Here is a 21346-nt window from a genome sequence, read left to right as displayed (position 1 = left end):
AGGAGAGTCATCATACTTCAACAAATGTAGTTTTCTTTCCTGTAAAATCTGGGTACCGAGCATTGACACGAGGAATAGTACAGTTTATTCAATCTTGCAAAAATTAAATATTCACTAAATTGTAATATCCATTAATAATACTAAATTTAGGAAAAATTATCAAAAGTAAACGTCTAGTTGAGCATCAAGAAGAGATTAATAGCTTTTTTTGATACGCAAAAGTAAATTTATTACATAATGATATTCAAAACGGCCAAATAAAACTTTTTATTTTGTTATCGACAAACTTATCGAAAACGTAGAAACACAGTATTATTTATCTTTCTTTATATTCTTTCAATTTCTTGCAGACCTTTCAGAACAACCGGTTTCCTCATATGTCAGCGGATCCCACAATCAGAATGCCTATAAACAAATCAGGAGTCGGACTGACAAGAAGTTTGGCCGCCTCCCAGGTCGTAACCTCTCTCAGTCCACTCCGCCGCCTGACGACTCCGGTCAGACTTCCTCCCGCTCCGTGAGGAAAGTGTATTACGGGCTAGGCCAGAATTACGACTCCACAAATGGAGCACTCGGCTGTTACCGCAAACAAATTCATTAGTTTAATTGAGCTCTCAGTAGGTTGTGGCCGAGCTTCGATCACTGATTGACATTTATGTAGGTCTGATTGCGGACACCTCGAGGTGGAAAAAGAGGTCGTGTGGGCAGTAGAAATTTATGAACGTAATGCGACCAATGACATCACAGGATCCGCTGCATTAAACTGGATTAATAGATTCTTACTTGGGGTTGACCTCAATTCTGTGGTAATAAATTTAATATCCTGATCTTTTCTACAATGGTTCCTCCTTTCCCATTAAAGTAACCGAATATAGTTGTTTCAATGGCACCTTTATTGCCGATACGATATTTAACGAAATAGAAGGCCTTGACCTTAGTTGAGTTTTAACGATGCCTACCACTCAAGAGGACTAGCAGAACTTCTCTTCTGTCTGTCAGTACGACATTTCGGGACCTAATTGAGTGTAGACTTTAAATTTGCTGACTTATCAGTGATTAGCAAAATTCCTCTTCCTTTTGGGTGTCTGTGGGTTTGCCACAAACTGACATGAGAGCAAATTGATTGAACTATGATTTTAGATTGTGCATGAAACTTTATTTGTACGTAGATAATGTAAATTTCAATAATACTGAATGCTCCTTCATTAGATATGGCTGACAATCTCGAGGTCACTATAGCAATAGGTGTAAAATTAGGCATGAAATTTTATTTCTACATAGAGAAGGTATATTTCAATAACTGTGTGTCCTTTTATAGGATAAGGCTGAGCTTTAGCGAAGTTAACCCCCCATCATATCTCGAGTACAAATAGAACTATATATTTGAAATTCTGAATGAAACTTCAGTAAAGCCTGTTGTACGACCTAAAATATACACAATTATTTATGTATTATGGCTAATAAATGCAAATTTAAAAAGATTAAATGTAATTTATTATCTGGAGATGTTTTTCAGCGGAAATAGTTTGTGTTTAGTCTATTAATATCCATAAACATTTCTCTCAGCATGTGTTTAGTTATCAATACAGCTTAAAATGACACAATAATTATAACATTTTGCAACATCCTGACAAAATACACTTTTTACCAAATTCCATATTTAAAGTACAGTACGTTTATCTAGTACCGTGCCCTTTATATCGTTTTAAAGCTGGTAAAAAGGTTTTGTTCGGCATTACACGTCGTGTATGAACAGTCACGTAGTAAGTATGAATGAATAACGTACCTATGGTAGGAAGGGTTAGTTCAATTTGAATGTTGAGTTTAGCTCCAGTTCCTCTTACTTTTTATTGCATCGACTGGTATCTGACGCTATCTCAGACTTGACTCCTGGAATATGGAGTCATGATCGTCTTAAGATATCAAAGAAAGTCAAACGCGACAAACGCTCAAAAGCTCAAAACGAACCTTTCCATCGCTTCGACATCAGAGACACCAATGAATAGGTGAAGTGGCACTCTCATTGTTTCATCATAGGCACAATTGAGTACACTACGATGTTGTGATACGATCTCTAAGCACTGTGGAGCAACCGAGTTTTCTACACATAACGTAGCTATGGTAGGAAGGGTTAATTCAATTTGAATGTTAAATTTCGCCCCAGTTCACCTTCCGTTTTACTGTCTGAAAGTCTGAGACAGCGTTAGATACCAGACGCTGCTATAAAAAGGAAGGTGAACGGGACCTAAACTCAACATTCAGACTAATTGAATAAGCAAACAATTCAAAAGTGTTAACACGTTAGTTTTTGTTGATACTTAAATTTGCACCGTACATAATAACTTAATTTTTAACTGTTTTAAGTGTTAATTTTTCAAGACTGAAACAATTATTTATGTGTGATGTGTATCAAACATCTCATTACAATTTAGTTCTACGACTTCGTAATATTATTTCGTTGTCTGTAAGTACGTCTGTGCCATAACCTATCATAGAAAAACCCAAGAGACCTTGAAACTTAAAACAAAGTTTCCTGTTATGGCAGGAAAAACTCTATTTGATTTGAGGTACATAGGTTAACACATTAACTGCTAGTCTATACTGAAGGAGACCAACCACTCTCACCGCGCGCATGCGCTGTAAGGCGTCTGCCGCAGACAACGTGCAAAGAGCAATCTGTCCGTCCGTCTTTCAGTCGATCCGTGTGAAAACTATTTCTATACCCTCTCTCGGATCCTTCAGTATTTCGTTTTATCGTTTTATTACTATGCAAAGTTTAAAATTTTCATGCATAAATAAATAATGGTCTTGTTTTCTTATTGTATGTTTTAATATCAAAATTCTAAAATTTGAGTTTCACAGTGTAAAAATGTTAATCTACTATACCTTATACTTTAACCAAGCTCCTCGGATGGCTCACCTGGGGCTTCACACATGGTCGCTGGTCTCACAGCCATTGGCACCACGCATGGCCACCATATAACTCACACAGGTGTCAGTTTAATGCCCCGAAATAAGCGGCTGTCGGGCCTGAGTAAACTTGTTATGTAGAACTGCAAACACGGTGGGCGGAACAGCTGGAGTGGTTCCTCGGGCGGTCTACGCCGCGATCTCATTCACTTGTGGTTCGTCTGTGCAAAACAATCACTTTTGGGAACATAAATGTTTGATTTTAACCATAATTAGTCTACATTGCACTGCGTTTTCCTAGCGTAAGGAAATTTCACATTGGACGTACCTCACAGTTACGTACATGGTAATAATTCCCAACAGGCGTAGTATCACAATAAGCAATAAAACACCATAAATATAAGAAAACCGTTATGTAAAAGTAAGAAACAACCACTATGATACGTTCAAAAATTTTTTGAGATAGCATAAAGTAACTTATTATATACGAGGATAGTATAATAGTTGTTCTGTGGTGAAATAGCCGTTTTAACCAAATCTCTATTAATATATATATATATATATATATATATATATATATATATATATATATATATATATATATATATATATATATACAGTTTTCCTTATAACTAGAGGTCATTAGTTTTTTAAGTACACAGTAAAAAATTAAAGTTAAAAACATCAGTACGAATTATTTAAATACTATCCTATAATAACAGGCAAACCCATGTTGAATGGGCCAAAAACAGATGATGTCAATTACGTTTATACATATGCAGTTTTTTATATTGAAGCGTTTATAAGATATTAATAATTAATATCCACACGCCAAAAAAACCTGAAACCCATTCCTTTTACGGATTGAAATTAAATTACAATATTCCTAACTTAAGTCTTTGACTTTGAATGTTTCAAACGGTTGTATCAATTTTTAATAAGAAAATTAGAAACAACTGTTAAACTAAAACAGCAATGACGACAAATTCTCAAAACGTTTGACCACTTAATAAAATCTGGGTAATTTCCTGTACCGCATGGTTCCGAAAAGAAATTTAAGACAACGTTTTGTAGAGTTAATGCCCTTGTGAAAATATATATATTTTTAAAGCACTATTAATGCTACAATAGGAACATATTTCTTGCTCAGGTACATTTTGAATTATCCTAAAAAATGTATATACTTATTAGAAATTCTATAAAAGTCCTCAGGTTCTAATCCAGATTCAGTGCTCTGGTTCTCGCCACGCGCTTTCTCAGTTCTGGGCTGTGTTGGAACTGCATGAGCTGAAATGGCTCTGTAGAACAATACAGAACATTGTTAATGGCCCGAGGTCATTCCCCTAGATGACAAGTGTCAGCTGCTAGACACAACAGTGACGTCATGGCGTGATAACGTTGGAATGTTGTGATATCAGCCCCCCTCAGCCGCTGACCCAGCAACACCCATCCGGTCCTGTCACAGCACTGTCTGCAAGCTGTGTGAAGCTGGCAGCACCCATTAACGAAACTACGCCAAAAACTAGTAGGAATAGTTTGTGTAGTGTTTGTTTAGGTTTGTTTAGATATTTCTATCGTTTGTTTGGCATTTAATGTGCGAAATATGCAAAAAAGAGTGGGTGCCGCTAGCTTCACACCAGCGGCACCCTTTAACGAAAATTACGCCAAAAAACTAGTAGAATCATTTGTTTAGCGTTTGTTTAGGTTTGTTTAGCTATTTTTATCGTTTGTTTGGCATTAATGTGCGAAAATATGCAAAAAAAAAGAGTGGGTGCCGCTAGCTTCACACCAGCGGCACCCATTAAACGAAAATACGCCAAAAACTAGTAGAATCATTTGTTTAGCGTTGTGTTTAGGTTTGTGTTTAGCTATTTTTTATCGTTTGTTGGCATTAATGTGCGAAATATGCAAAAAAACAGTGGGTGCCGCTAGCTTCACACCAGCGGCACCCATTAACGAAAATACGCCAAAAACTAGTTAGAATCATTTGTTTAGCGTTTGTTTAGGTTTGTTTAGCTATTTTTATCGTTTGTTTGGCATTAATGTGCGAAATATGCAAAACAAAGTGGGTGCCGCTAGCTTCACACCAGCGGCACCCATTAACGAAAATACGCAAAAACTAGTAGAATCATTTGTTTAGCGTTTTGTTTAGGTTTGTTTTGTTTAGCTATTTTTAGCGTTTTTTTTTGGCATTAATGCGCGAAATATGCAAAAAAAAAACAGTGGGTGCCGCTTGATCGCTAGTGGCACCCATTAACGAAAATACTGTTTAGATATTTTTAGCTTTTTTGACAATAGTTTGCGAAATTTGTGTAGTTGCCGCGTAGCTTCGCACCAGTTACACTTACGAGTACGTGGTCTACAACAGTGCTTGAGGTATCTGTTCTAAAAAAACTAATTTTCACCTTTTGCTTAGCCACGCATTTCGTTTGTGTATAGTGTTGGTTGACAAACAATAGCTTTCAGTTCATTACCTTTGATATAATGAATAATTAATTTAACATTTTTTTAATTCAACATAATTTTAATGAATATTATTAATATTACTATACACAGTGAGATTTGCAGTATATATAATACAACAATGAAAAGTAACAAAATAATGAATCATATCATACTGTACGATCATTAAAGTATCATGTGTTTTTTGCATCCAACACAATTTTAAAGAATATTTTATAATATTACTATACACAGTATGATTTTCATTATAAAGGAATACAACTAAGGGGCAAATTAATGAATCTTATCATACTGTACCATAATAAATTATACAAATGAATTCGATCATGAATGGAATATTGATGATATAAAGTTTAAAACATATAATTGTAGGGAAAATGATCCCACTATATTATGTTATCAATAATACTTGTTTTTAATATCCAATTTTAGTAAAATGGACAATAATGATGAAATGTGTTCAAAATTACCGCTTTATTGTTTAATTGTAAATCTTTTTTTTGAAAATGAACTGCATTATGATACATGGTACCAATTTTAAGAAACAAATCTAATATAGTAAAAACGATAACATTTTTTATCGATATCTAACGAAAAATCTGTTTCTTAAAATATAAAAAGCAAGCTATAAATTTATAAAATATTGTTAAACATTTCGCGTTAATATTAACATAACATAAGCGGCGCGCTACTTTGTTTTTTGCATATTTTCGCACATTAATGCCAAACAAACGATAAAAATAGCTAAACAAACGCTAAACAAACGATTTTACTAGTTTTTGGCGTATTTTCGTTAATGGGTGCCGCTGGTGTGAAGCTAGCGGCACCCACTGTTTTTTTGCATAATTCGCGCATTAATACCAAACAAACGATAAAAATAGCTAAACAAACCTAAACAAACGCTAAACAAACGATTCTACTAGTTTTTTTTCGTATTTTCGTTAATGGGTGCCGCTGGTGTGAAGCTAGCGGCACCCACTGTTTTTTTGCATATTTCGCGCATTAATACCAAACAAACGATAAAAATAGCTAAAACAAACCTAAACAAACGATTCTACTACTAGTTTTTGGCGTATTTTCGTTAATGGGTGCCGCTGGTGTGAAGCTAGCGGGCACCCACTTTGTTTTTTTGCATATTTCGCACATTAATGCCAAACAAACGCTAAAAAATAGCTAAACAAACCTAAAACAAACGCTAAACAAACGATTCCACTAGTTTTGGGTGTATTTTGGTTAATGGGTGCCGCCAGCTTCACACAGCTCTGTCTGCAGCAAGAATTGAATCTTTATACATACTAGCAGTTTCGACTGTTACATATGTCAAATGATTACGGAAATATACTTAATAATGATGGTAACTTATTAGCTATCATACACTACATTAACTCTTATTTCACAAAATAAAAATGCCACGTGTCTGAGAAAAGCTCCAAGATAAAATAGAAAAGAATGTATTTATTTTCTGAACCTACCAAACTATTTATATTTCAATAATGTTACATAGAGAACACGAATACAGAGTGATCATTATGTAGCGCACATCAAAAAGAACGTTTCTTTAAATAGTAGTTTCAATTAATTACTTATATTGACTCCTGCAAGAGAATATCAAATGTACTGCCAACAGAAAACATAGACACCATTGAAATATATACTATCTACAAGTGTATAGTATTGTCAAATTTACTGCTTTGTCAAAAATAAATGGCATTTTCTAATATATCGTGAGAATATACGTAAATAATCTGTGTATACTAATAATAATTATCACTCTGTATAACTAAACTTTCCTTGTCTTCTTACCAGGTTCATTGGAGGATACCTGCATGTATTTAATATATACTTAAAATTATTTAAAATTAAATTAATTCCATTATGATTCACTTTCAGACTTTTTGGATTGTTGACGGAATGAAATAACCCTACTATAAATACATTTGAGGCAAATCACAAAATATTTCATTATGGTAGTCTTAATAAACCATTAATATTTTATTTAAAACTTGTTATAAAATAAAAGGTACTCCAATGCTGACACTGTCGGAGTTCCATCGTGCTATTATTATACCTTGTGTTTACAGATACACTCTACTGACATAACAAAACAAAAACGTGCATAAAACTATATTTAATTGTACTATAATACGTAACATGTATTAACTACTTAAAACACACATATTTAGTTGTACTTATAATCTTAAAGTACAGATGAAAATCACAGATCCTCTTGAATACATCTTATTGGAAACGTTCTGAATTCAAACATTCTAGCTTTCAAAACATGATTATAGTCTGATGTAAGGTTTTAACTGAGTTCTTAGAGATTTTACTCTTAGGATTCAAGGCAATATTTCAAATTTCGTTTCTTAATCTGTATTTAGTTTCATTAAGGACTGTAAATCCATCTGGGGATGCTAGTATCTTAAATTGCACCTTAGATCGGATTAAGAATTTTTTTTTCAGAATTGCAAATAAAACCAAGCTCTACAGAGACGACGACTGAAGGAATGCATAACTAATACGGTAGACAGAATAACTAATCGCCTGTGGTAAAATGAACGAGCTGGAGGAAACAGTATAAAGCTGTATGAATATGTGTGCCAACTACTAACCTGTATGGATGTGCGAGCATCGGACCATGTGTTATATGACGGTGCGCTTATCATAATGTACAAACTCTGCAGCGATCTATGACCTTCACGGCGACCATCACTGTTCATAATAGCCGTTATATCTCATGTCGACGGCTAAGTAAATACTTTTAACAGCTCGAATTTTGTTGCAAATTGACCTGTTTGTTTTTTTTTCCGTGGTGGTGTCGCCGTGGACATTATTCCTCGCAGTGGTCTCAACGTTCTTGTGAAGAGTTACAACAAAAACCCCCCTTTATTCAGTGCAGTGACTCTAAAACAAATGTAGGAAATGAAGATCATATTGGTTTAAGTTCTAATAACAATTACAAATTTGTATTTTTGATGGACCAATATAACGGAGTATCGAAGAATCAAACAGAATGCAACGAAAGTCTTTACCAAACTGACTGTAATTATTTCACTGGTTTTTTGTAATTTGATGCTCTTTAACTTTTTGAGCCCAACATCAATTTCACGCCCTTCTATCAAGAGTTTTGTTTCTTTTAATAGGGACCGGTCGGGTCCTTATTTAGAGCTAAGTATGGAAGGTTCGTATACCAATAATAATAATTTCGCAAATAAGTACGAGTTTTTTCTGTATTTTTAAATGAGCAATTCTATTCCAAGACTACATCTCTTACAGGACAGCAATACGTATCCTGGACAAATATAGCCAGTAATGATGAACTAATAATTAATATGTGTAAGTTCTTAAAATCACAATAAAAACCAGAAGTAACACATTTGTAAGAGTCTTACGTTACAGTTATTGGCTGAGCTTTAGCGAAGCCTATCACTCGAGGGGCTGGAAAATTTCTGTCTGTCTGTCTGTTTGTCCACACGATATCTTGAAAACTAACCATAGACTTGGAATTGTGCATGAAGCTCCATGCATGTATGAGCTACAATGGTTAACATCTCTCCATGGGATTTGGCTGAGTATTAATGAATATGTTTGTATTGGTTTTATAGGTAACCGTGGTGACAACGACAGAATATGAGAATAAATAAATGTTTAAATTAATTTGGAATTTTTTTGATTTTTTGATATTTCATAAGAGATTACGACGTACAACACGTGATATATTAGCACATGCAGCCAAACTGCCTTAAAAATAAACTATTTTATGGTGACTTTGTTTTGTAGACTTTTATAATACAAACATTGAAATGAAAACCAATAAAATGAATTAAAACTTAAAGTATCATGTGGACAAGACGAACCGAAAAATATTTCATCAATAGGCTTAAAGTTTTGCGTGAAACTTAATTTTTACATAGGCAACAGTGAGTTGTATGATAGTAGCCTACATGCCTTACCACAGATTTTGGCTGAGTGTAGTTGAAGCCACCACTCAGTCGGTAAATACAATTTCTCTTTTGTTTTTCTAGGGGATTATTGTCTGTCTGTATCCGCAGGGTATTGAAAATGCAATAATCAGTAGTCTTGTATGCAACCTCAGCGAAGCCTGTTACGCGACACATGGCGTGGCGTACTCCTACCGTATAGTTTATATAATTTAAGCAAAGTTGTGAATTAAAATATCACTCATATATTGTTTTATGTATTGTACTGCTGGGACACGATCGGTTAATAAGTGGGAAATTGAAAGTATCCGGGTATGCCGTTATTATCAAAATCCCGATTTTCTTAAAAATGAATTGTCTTTGACAAATCTTTTATGCAAGTTACATTGTTAAATAAATCAAATTACATTTGAATTAATCCAAGGTATTAATTTGGAATCTAGGCGAAAGCCTTACGCTTAAACTTTTTAAAATTGTATGTACGGTTTGTTTAACACAATTAATTATAGTTTAACTTATTTTCTCAACGAAGAACAAAAAGGAGTCAGAGGGTTCTCAAGGATTCAATGACTCTAAGAGAGATGTAGCACCAGCCAATGTTTTGTCCACAGTACAACTAAAACACGACTGTATCAGCATCTCGCCATCTCTTTATGTAAACGCGCGATTCCGATTTCCTAGTGGTTCTGCCCAGTCCACTCCTGCTGAGTTATGGCGTGTGACTCGACAAACGAGATCCACTGGAAATAGAATTTGACAAATAGTTTATTTATGCGGTGCTGAGCCGCGCTGCTACCCGGCCCAACTTTCATCTGACCCGGCGGGTTCCGGGGCGCCCGCGCCGACATACATCTCCCCGACCTCACTGCCGATCACATGCAACGGGCAGCTCCTCGCTCCACAACGGAAAATATTACCTCTTCCTGATTTATAACGGCAGTAAAGAATATTACAATGACATATTTTTTACTAATGGGGCTCCCAATATTCTAGGAATTCGAGTTATCTCTGGTGCAACGAGCGTGCATGTATTACTCTTTTATGAGAAAGTTTTAGGGATCTAGGCAGAATAAGGTGGTATGAAAACTATACTCTTTTGTCTCCTCAGTACTAAGACTAGTACGTGTAACTTCGTTACCCAATATTCATTTATGTTACAATAGCACAAAGTAAGACCATTAAATTTGTGAAAGGTGAGCATTCAATACAATCTTCAAAAATTTAGTTTAAACTTAAGTTTTCTAAATTAAATCAATTTACTGTAATTCATCTTCAAATAATAACACGAGCGACAAAAAGTAACATTGCAGGTCATAATAACACAGAATTACGTAACAAGAAGTTACCAAGGATACCAATAACAAATTATAGTTTTTATGTTAATGATCATATAATTGGATCAAGGTACAAAAGGATAAAATAATAATTGTTTTGAGCAGCGATGCGGTTACAAATCGAAATTTTGAAACTCCTTGATGAGCGATCGAGTATTACGTAATTGAACTTTATGAGAGTCGCTCAGGACAGATGTTCACGTGTTATCTACATTGTTGCTAGACCTGTATATAAACTATGCCAGGCATTATTGTACTGCCATCTACCAACTTTAGAGATATTCACTATCGTAGAGTGTATTGATCATGAAAAGACTTCTTCCTCCCAAGAGTCAGCCAGCTCTACAAATACCTCATTATTGAAATATAGATTCACAAAGCTACATATGTTAATTTCAATTTTAAAATGAAATAACATGACTGATGATGTTCACATTACATGTGCAGTTTGATTCTAAACGTTATAAATCTGTGACATACCTTCTAAGCAATTCTGGGAATTGCTTACTTTGTCAAAGTTACGTTACAAAAGAGTTTTATTAAAACATTCTCGTGACAGGAATAATTATTTAAAAACTTTGAAATCTAATTTGTTTTTTAACGTCGAATCTTTGTTGAAAATAGAGATTGAATGTGTCTTTACTCAGCGGAGAGTCAATAGTGATGGAACCAAATTTGTGATGAGACTTTATACACGGTTATTTGCGCACCCACGTTTTTAAGAAGAAACCATTTTTTCACCTACCTGAAAATGCTTTAGACTTCCTGCTGGTTTCACAGCTGAAAAATGATTCTCAAGTGTAGAATTGAGATCCGGATTTTCATAGATTCAGTTTAGGCACATTATCTGACGGATGGTGTAAGTTAAAAATAAAACTGTGTTCTTTACTTTTTTTCTAGGAGACAAGGATATTGTGTAGTAACCCCACTTAAGGAGCAGTTCAACCCTTGTTATAGATATCAACTAAAATACTCACAATTTCACAAATGTTCTACAGACATTGTACAAAAACTTATTCAGGAAGAAAACAAAATTTAATTATGTGTCTAAAGAAATCTATTCATATAATGTTTTTATTTAATATTTTGATAAGTTTCTTTATGATAGTTATGAATTTTTAATACCGATAACGGATTTTAAACTAAATAATTTTGCAAGTATAAATAGTATGTTAAGATATGCTGACATAATCTTACATAAATGTATCTGTGTCATTTACAAATAAATTTTAAACATTTCTGATTCAACAAACTATGAGAGATACCGACAGAACTAAGATTTGGACAAGAAAATCACATTTGTAGGAACGGAATGAATATTACATGAACTATTACAGTTTCCGCCCGTTCAATCAAAAGTTGTCTAGCAACGGAACGATCCGCCAATTTATATGCTGATGACAAAGGTCGGTTGTCACAGAGACAACTCCATTGTCTCAGACCCAGTTCGTGTCTTAGACTCTTGAAAAGTATGAATCGGTTGAATTAATCTATTTGAACTTCCCCTCATACTAACACCAAGATTAACGGCATTAACATGCAGTATTGTGTCGTACAAACCCTGATGTAAAGCTTGAGTACAACACACAGTTAAATTATGTCACTCCCTCTCCCTAATCCCACCAAGATTAACGGCACTAACATACAGCACTGTGTTGTACCCACTCTGATGTAAAGCTAGAGTACAACATACAGTTAAATTATGTCACTCCCTCTCCCTAATCCCACCAAGATTAACGGCACTAACATACAGCACTGTGTTGTACCCACTCTGATGTAAAGCTAGAGTACAACATACAGTTAAATTATGTCACTCCCTCTCCCTAATCCCACCAAGATTAACGGCACTAACATACAGCACTGTGTTGTACCAACTCTGATGTAAAGCTAGAGTACAACATACAGTTAAACTATGTCACTCCCTCTCCCTAATCCCACCAAGATTAATGGTACTAACATACAGCACTGTGTTGTACCAACTCTGATGTAAAGCTAGAGCACAACATACAGTTAAATTATGTCACTCCTTCTCCCTAATCCCACCAAGATTAACGGCACTAACATACAGCACTGTGTTGTACCAACTCTGATGTAAAGCTAGAGTACAACATACAGTTAAACTATGTCACTCCCTCTCCCTACTCCCACCAAGATTAATGGTACTAACATACAGCACTGTGTTGCACCAACTCTGATGTAAATCTAGAGTATAACATACAGTTAAACTATGTCACTCCCTCTCCCTAATCCCACCAAGATTAACGGCACTAACATACAGCTCTGTGTTGTACCAACTCTGATGTAAATCTAGAGTACAACATACAGTTAAACTATGTCACTCCCTCTCACTAATCCCACCAAGATTAACGGCACTAACATACAGCATTGTGTTGTACCAACTCTGATGTAAAGCTAGAGTACAACATACAGTTAAACTATGTCACTCCTTCTCCCTAATCCCACCAAGATTAACGGCACTAACATACAGCACTGTGTTGTACCAACTATGATGTAAAGCTAGAGTACAACATACAGTTAGACTATGTTACTCTACCCCCCCTCACCTATTTACTACTCCCACATAGATTTACGACACTAACGTACAGCACTGTGTCTTACGGAACCTGATATAAAGCTAGAGCACAACATACGTTAACATATGTCATTCCACTGCTCCTTCTTGCTCAGATATACAAATATTGGAATAATTAGAATAACTATTTAATTTACTAGATGGCGGGGAACTTCACATCGCCTAGAAGTCAATAAATGTTGTGATAACTTCTGGCTAACCTTTATTTCGGAATTTATGAGCGTAACAAATTGAAAATTAAATATTATGTATTTTCAGTGGTTTAGTACGATAATGTTACAAAAAAAATAAAAATTCAATAAAAACACAAACATTTTGTACTATTGCGAAGGTATGGCAGCGAGACACTTTGATTTATTGAAGGAATGTATGTTGCTTCTTGGGTTGCACTTGAGTTTATTTTCTTCTGTTAAGAACCTTGTGGTACACGACATTTTGCGTTGTGTTATCAGACGCAATAACGAATAAAGCGGATGGTTTGACAACAAGTCAACTTGCCACATACAATTGTCCATGAGAAGAACATGCGTTTTGTAAATTCAGACCTCAAACACTCAAAGATTGGCCTTGTTATTTGTTATTCGTCATGGCCCGCTTTGTTGGGACAAATTAGATCTTCTGGGTCACGGCGTTGTTAATAATAAAACTCGCACAAACCAAACAAATCGACCGAGTGACTGATTGATCGAATGATTAAGACCAATCAATTTGACAGTTGTGTGTCAAAAGCCATTTAAATGTATAAAACTAAAAATGACGATATTAGGACAATAGATTTTTTATTTTATCCTATTTTTAGATTACAATGTTTTTCATTAGAGCTAAACCATTTGATCAGCCCAAGCATGTTCTACATATGTTTTGTATAATATGGGATTTAGATCATTTGTTCATCCAATACCTTGAGCACTCAAGTACTGCACATACGTAGGTTTCAGTTAACATTTTCTTTGGAGGTACTCTGGAGACACGATTATCTGAAATGCGGTTATCCGTAGTTCAGGGTTATCCGAAGTACATTATAATAATCACACTTAGTGGTATAAATACTGTTATGAAATTAGTTGCTCTCTATTAGAAATTACACTCTAAGATCAATAGCGAACGCTAACCATAACTGTAGACGCGATTTTTTGTGCATAATGGCATTGCTCAGAACCAACAAGAAGTGTTTAATGCCGTATCTGCTTATCCGAAATTTAGATCATCCGTATTGCATCCCTAATATAGCATGATCTCGAATTGAAAACGTTTGGAATGCGAATAGAAAGAAAGAATTGATTACACCTTCAAATATGCTACTAGAATCAAACGATTGTTCTCACTTATTGTCACCTAAATTAAGGTGCTTAAGAAATCCCTATTCTTCGACTGGTACGCCTGGTTTAAAGATAGCATTATGATCTTGCAGAACTAGGGCAAAGTAGCCACATAATATTTATTTAGTAACGTGTATTGTTAATCAGTGGCAAGAATTCTCGAACTATCAAAATTATGTCAATTGAGGGACAATATACCAAGTATCACGTGATACAATAATTAACACGTTAAGCCTTTTATATGAAGAACGACCGAGCGTAATTCTAGCAATTCAATTAGAAGATATAGCACATAGGTTTTTGCACATCCTTATGCAAAAACTCGTAGTAGTTTTATTATTAAGATATATTAAGAATACATAAAAACATACAGAATACAATAAATATATCTAAAGATAGCTAAAACAGGTGCAGCCATAAAAGCATATTTTGTGCTTTATAAATAATAAAGAATATTTTCTTAACACAGTTATAAGTATCATAATGTATCGTTTCCAAGAGTTTATTTTAAGTACCGCTTCAACTTTTTCTATTTCTTAAATATATCGTCCGTGACAATAAGAAAGAGCATTTAACGAAGTGGCATAAACAACTCGGCGGACGCCGTGCCGCGACAATCTGCTGTCATACAGTCGTATCTGAGAGGTACATCTGCTTGGCACGGTCGCAGACTCTTCTATCTGTCCCATTGCTGCCACTCCCTAGGTATTATAACAAACAGTTTTATGTGCTCCGATTATTTTCGTCTCGGGACACAATAGTCTCGGGCTCAGTCGGTGTCGTTTGTTTGTGAAATAAATGTGCACGGTAATTTCCAGTGTCTGCCCGTTTCTCGAATCTAAGCCGTAGGATTTTCAGTGTTACACACTAAAACCGAATGGGGGTTTACGATGTGATATGTTGGCACATAACACAGTGAATTCCAATGTAGGGTGTTTGAGCCAAGAAACATTGAACACGTAAAGAATCGAAACAACACACCAGACATGTCTGTCGGCATGAAACAGCATTTCTTGTGCGTTTAATAACGACTTTATTTAGTGTTTGAAACACGACAATTATCGACCGATAACCAGCTTCCGTTTTGCAGATGGTGCTGCATGGTGTCAAAGCAGAAAGGAACAGAACAACTTAGCTCACCCTCACCCTTCTACTGCAGGGGTAAGTTTTATAACTGAACAAGTAGTTTTAGTATAATAATGTAGTTTTAAATCATTGAACCAAATCGTAGCTAGAGAAGTTTTTAAGTTAAAGGCACAAATTTGATTTTATTAGTCACGTAGGAGATAAATCATTTCTATAGACGTAATGTGCTAAGGTCCGGGGTATTTCTGTTAGTTCTGATGCCCTACGCTAGAGCTGCACCACATAACTTGATTACTACCGTTCATATATTTTCTCCCTGACCTCTCACTCCACACATGGCACTCCCCGAGCACTTAGTCTTTCCTTGCCTCAATTTATGGCATTGGATGTCTTATCTCTTGTATTACTAATTAAATAAAACATGACAGATAACTGTGTATAGTTCCGTCATATTACGCACTGACATATTTAAACCGAATTAGCACTGATAATTGTCTTCCAAAATGTTAACCTAAAGTGTTCTTTAAAACCAGTCTGGTAAATTAGTGTATTGTTTGTGATGATAATAAAATATTATGAATTCAACGCAAACGTGTAAGATTACTGAAATTTTTGTAACAACGTTAACCAAAGTTTAGCCCATCGTCAAGGTTTTCCGGTCAAGTTGAAAAAAACACTATTACAAACTTTGTATATTTCGGCCTGGAAAATCAATTTCAGTAAAAAGTTTTTGTTGAACCAAAACGATTTAACCCGGAAAAAATCTTATAGTAGTATGACACCGACTGCGTAATCCTGAATTGAGTTATCCAATATGTGTTGATATAGTTTATGAGGAAAGTCATTTGTAAAGTCAAGTAAAGAGATTAAATTCGCCCAAGTTTTATCAGTATGCATCTTCGGATAACACATACACGCCTCTGAAACATCCTCTCTTATACGTTCTGTATATAAATTTTTCCTCTATATTATTTTTCCGTATAGTTACCTTATACGAATGGCTAAAACAGAGATAAAATATTACAACTATATATTTTTCAAAATATTAAAAATAAAGTGAAGTTTACAAAGTATAAAGACAAACCTTTACGCATATTTTGTGAAAGTGAGTTTTAAGTGTAGTTTTTATAAAAAGAGACACTTTTTATAAAACTTCACAAGTAAGACTTTACTTTCAGCACTAAATCAATTAAGTGTTTTATAATTAACCATTTTTGGACCATTAAAAGTTTATCTAAAACTTAATTTGGAACAGCACCTAAAAGTTAGGTTTACAACTTTTAACAACATTAGTTTACTGAGTTTTCAGTTCTTTCCTTATCATTGGTGTTAATACATTTTCATTATTTATCAATAAGAGTTTACGTGGCGGAATTATTTTTTCCCGGAACGGGAAATCTTGACACATAATAAGAATAAGAATAAGAATGTATTTATTCCATCATCAAATAACAAAGGTAAACATATGTAAAAAAACTTGGAATGACTAGTCACCGCATCAAGTAAAGGTGACTAGCACAATGAAAATACAAAGTTGAAAACATTCAGTACTTGACACGAAACTTTAAATTGGATTTTATTTAGAATCTGATTGAAGTTGCAATTCATCGGATAAAAATAACGCCCGGCCTTATGAACTTTTCGCTTCCACCGCGAATCCTCAGTTTACGAGTTGTCCGCGGATTACCGCACTAACCCCGCGAGTTATCGGCGATCGAACCGCGCAACACCGTCCAGCGCCAGTCAAATCTCGTCGAAGCGCTAATTTTTATTCCCAATCGACGCGACGTTGCGCTTTAAACCTTTTTAACACTGACGTAAATAAAGTATCAGCCACTCTATCTGAAGTGCTCTTACGCAATTTTTTTTTCTGCCACTCCCCCCGATCCTCCTAATGCTTGTTTATTAATGAAATGTATTTCCGAGTACTTACTGAATGGAGAGTTGTTTCTTTTCTACCTGCACTTGGAAGGAGCGTTGACTGACTATAGGATAAAAGTCAATGAGGGAAACCATACTGACTATCTAATTCAAAATAAGTTCATTCATGGAAACATTGGGTCTTAGTCAACCAGATTTTTATAAAAGTAGCGTTGTATTACTGATAATTTATACGTTTTAATTGTATAGCTATACGTCACAAAACAGTTAATTTGTGAATGTAAAAATAATAAAACATTATATTCATTGAGTTTAAAGTCAGAAACCTCAATTAGTGTCCGAAATTCTAGTTCGGCACTTTCGGATGAATTAATTACTGAAATTCAATACAAAATTGTACCTAAAGATTGATTACTGATATTGGGACAATTACAAACATCTACACAGAAATTACTTTTTCAATTATGAAGGTGGACAATACCAATAAAAAATAGTGTAAATTGGCGATTTGGAACAAATCAAAGAATAGTTCAGTTTTTAATTACTGAAACTCAATACACAATTCTACCTAAAGATTGATTACTAAGATTGGGAAAATTACAAACATCTTCACAGAAATTAATTCTTCAATTATGAAGGTGGACAGTACGTTACCAATTAAAAATAGTGTACCTTGGCGATTTGGTACAAATCAAAGAATATTTCGAAGTTTTTCATCTCTTTAACTGTTTTTTTCTCTTTATTGATTCCCCTTATTTGTTTCTAAAATATCATTAAGAGCGACGTAGAAATTATATAAGAGAAATACGGTCATCGTGGCCTATAATATTCTAGGAAATCCAAAAACCACCGTGCTTGTAACATTGGTTACAATGTTGTAGTTGTTGAAGTTGGCGTTGTAGCAACAAAGACGTTTGAAATGGGCGCTGAAATGCTCGTTACCATCATGTGGCTGGAATTAACATGACACCTTATGTGTACTACATTACACTTCCACTTTGATGTGATATTATGAGGGAAGCAAAGTGCTTGTTTGCTACTTAGAGTGCTGCAATAACGCTTCAAACATATTAACAATTGCTACCACGAAGAGAGTTACATAAATATTGGCAATATTTTACCACTTGTTGACTTCGTAATCAAATATTACAATTCTAACTGACCTTTATACAAACAAAGCGGCGTTGTAACAAAATAACACGTGACATAATTGAAAATGGACCAGAATAAATTCGCGTGCAAACGAAAGTAAATTGTGATAAAGCTTCTTTAAAGCTGTACCATAACAGTAAAAGCTGTACTTACTGTATTGCCAGTAAACGACAATTTAATTACCTCTGAATTCGTTTGGAAACTGGAAAACCCCAGCGGCTTTGTAGTTAAGTGCTTTTGAAATCCCCTGTTGACTTTTCTCTTATCGGTGGTGGTTCGCTCGGCAAATATTGTCCACGTCCGAATCCAATGTGTTGCTGTATTGATCAGCTGATTTTACTTCATCCTGGCAGCATTTTTGTCGTCAAATATAGGTCCCTGGAATGAAGTACCACACCTTGTCAAAGAACTGGTCAACTTTTATTTAAATATTTTTAATCTTTGTTGACACTGAGGAATTATGTGCATATATTTTATGTGCAAAATAAACTTACTTTTATTAACATCTTTTTATTAACACTCGATTGCATTCTGTACTAAGTACTATGATTGTAGTGGAAGTGGTATCAATTACAAGAACTAGTTTCACAGTTTGTAAAATTTAAATACTGTATGCGTAACAAATAATGTGCTTTGAGTTTCAACCTTATTATTGTACATTATATGCTAATATGTCATACACATTATCAGGGATTTCTGAAGGATGTGTCAATTTTCCTTTTGAAACAAAACGAAGGATGAAGAAACTACAGGTTTTTGGTTTAATGTTAAGAGTTTAATTGGCTTTTTTTAAATTGAGAAAACGGTTTTAGACTATGGATCTATTTATTTATTATAAAATAATCCTTTCATAAATTTTAGTGTTTGCTGCAAGTATGAGACCGATAAGTATGCATACTTATTAAAAACACTTTTAGTAACAACCTCTATATACTGTAATTACATTCTGATTTAATTTATTAAGTCAGTCATAACTTGCATAACATATTTCATTATCGATATATTGATAGAACGTGAAGTGGTCCATAAATTAACGAGCCACTTTAATTTGATTCAGTGACATTTCCATTTGTAAATACGACCAATTTAATATGCGCAGCGTGTACTTTCATATATAAATGGAAAGTATCCGAGCCAGGATAAAATGTGACTTTAATTTTATACGTGGAATATTTCATAATAAAGTCCAATAATTGTTGTAGTTTTTTAATTAACTCTTTAGTTATTGGTTAGAATATTGTGGCTTAAGCATTAAAAACCTACTGTATAAAACTAACGAAATTTTAAGCAATTTGATTTTTACTAATAAAAAGAAATATTAGTAGGATTATACAAAATACTCCTCTTTTGTACTTCACAAATTAGACATTCTGTAAACTCCGACATCTTTACACAATAAAACACGTACACTCAATAGAATCTCGACACAATGTCAGACACACACTCAGAAGATGGCAAGAATTGAACAGAAGTCTAGCGACGGGCGACGCGACGGGCGACGCGACAACCGATCAAAACAAATATTTTGTTCTAATCGCGTCGCGGAGTGATCTCTCGCTCGCAACAATCGCAAAGCAGGACACATCCGCATGAAAACATAGTTTGTTATTTTCGCGTCGCTCGCGCCTGGTCGCTCAGGTAGGACACCGCCTTATACAATCTCATAATGGTACGGTAAAAATGTTCCATATATCTAAATATTCAATATATAATTAATAATTAATTAATCTCAAACGTGAGGAAATAAAAATATTACTCTGGTTGATTTTTTTTTACAGATTTACTATCGTTTATTTTTAGTGGCTATTTCATTTTGTTGTTTACAAATTATTCGGCAAACCGAACAGTACTGAAATAGTTTGTAGTATTTGTTTTAATGTTCTTATACAAAGACACTGTTTATAAGTGATTTACCTATCATTTCATTATAAATTGAATTTAAATACTAACTACTGTTCCTGCACAGGGTGTATTACAGGCATTCGTAACAAGTATTACGTCTAAGTATTATTATGAAAACCCAATCAAATGAAGAGGAGTTATAATCATCACCTGATTTAATACAGTGATTATCAAATAACCCTACAATGAATTTTTCGAGAGTAATATAAAAAAGTACTAGGCAGCTGTAAAATCAACTTTGCCATATCTGACACTGAAACATGATTTTTATACCTAAAAATAACGTCGCAATTCAAAAAAAGCATAACAGAAATGTAAAAAGAGTGCTAATTCCAGTGACAGTTTCACCAAACAACTCATTAAGACGTAAGTGAATGACACATATTATGACGTCATGTATGAGTGTAAACCGTCACAGTGTGAGAGGATCGATTGCGTTGGCGTCACTGTTATAAACCATTATTTCTCGTTGGCATTGTCACTATCATTGTTGTAGTTATTATTGTAGACTATATTGAAGATAGTGAGTTGTGAAGATTGTGAGTTCATTGAAAGTCCGTTTTCCCCCATATATCCCCCATGTTTTCAATCTTCACGTAAAGCTTACTTACTTTGAGTAAATTACATTATAACCTAATAATATTTTTGAATGCTTATTTTTATCCTTACACAGTTGTTTGATAATAACAAAGACGAATCTGTAATTAAAATCTGTTGAAGTACGATATTTGGGTAATTACAATACGTTAAATTGAACTGAAACTT

The 21346-nt window shown here is 34.4% G+C and overlaps 1 protein-coding gene across 1 annotated transcript in view; it reads left to right on the top strand.

Moving 5' to 3' along the window:
• LOC124366014 overlaps positions 1 to 21346 on the top strand; it is a 435131-nt gene that overhangs the window by 297220 nt on the left and 116565 nt on the right. The window contains exon 4 of the mRNA XM_046822206.1: positions 15651 to 15721. The gene's annotated coding sequence lies outside the window, so the exon portion shown is untranslated. The remainder of the gene's footprint in view (positions 1 to 15650; positions 15722 to 21346) is intronic.

Source organism: Homalodisca vitripennis, chromosome 7 (genome assembly GCF_021130785.1).
Source record: "Homalodisca vitripennis isolate AUS2020 chromosome 7, UT_GWSS_2.1, whole genome shotgun sequence".
Taxonomy (NCBI): domain Eukaryota; kingdom Metazoa; phylum Arthropoda; class Insecta; order Hemiptera; family Cicadellidae; genus Homalodisca; species Homalodisca vitripennis.
This window is presented reverse-complemented; position numbering and strand designations above follow the sequence as displayed.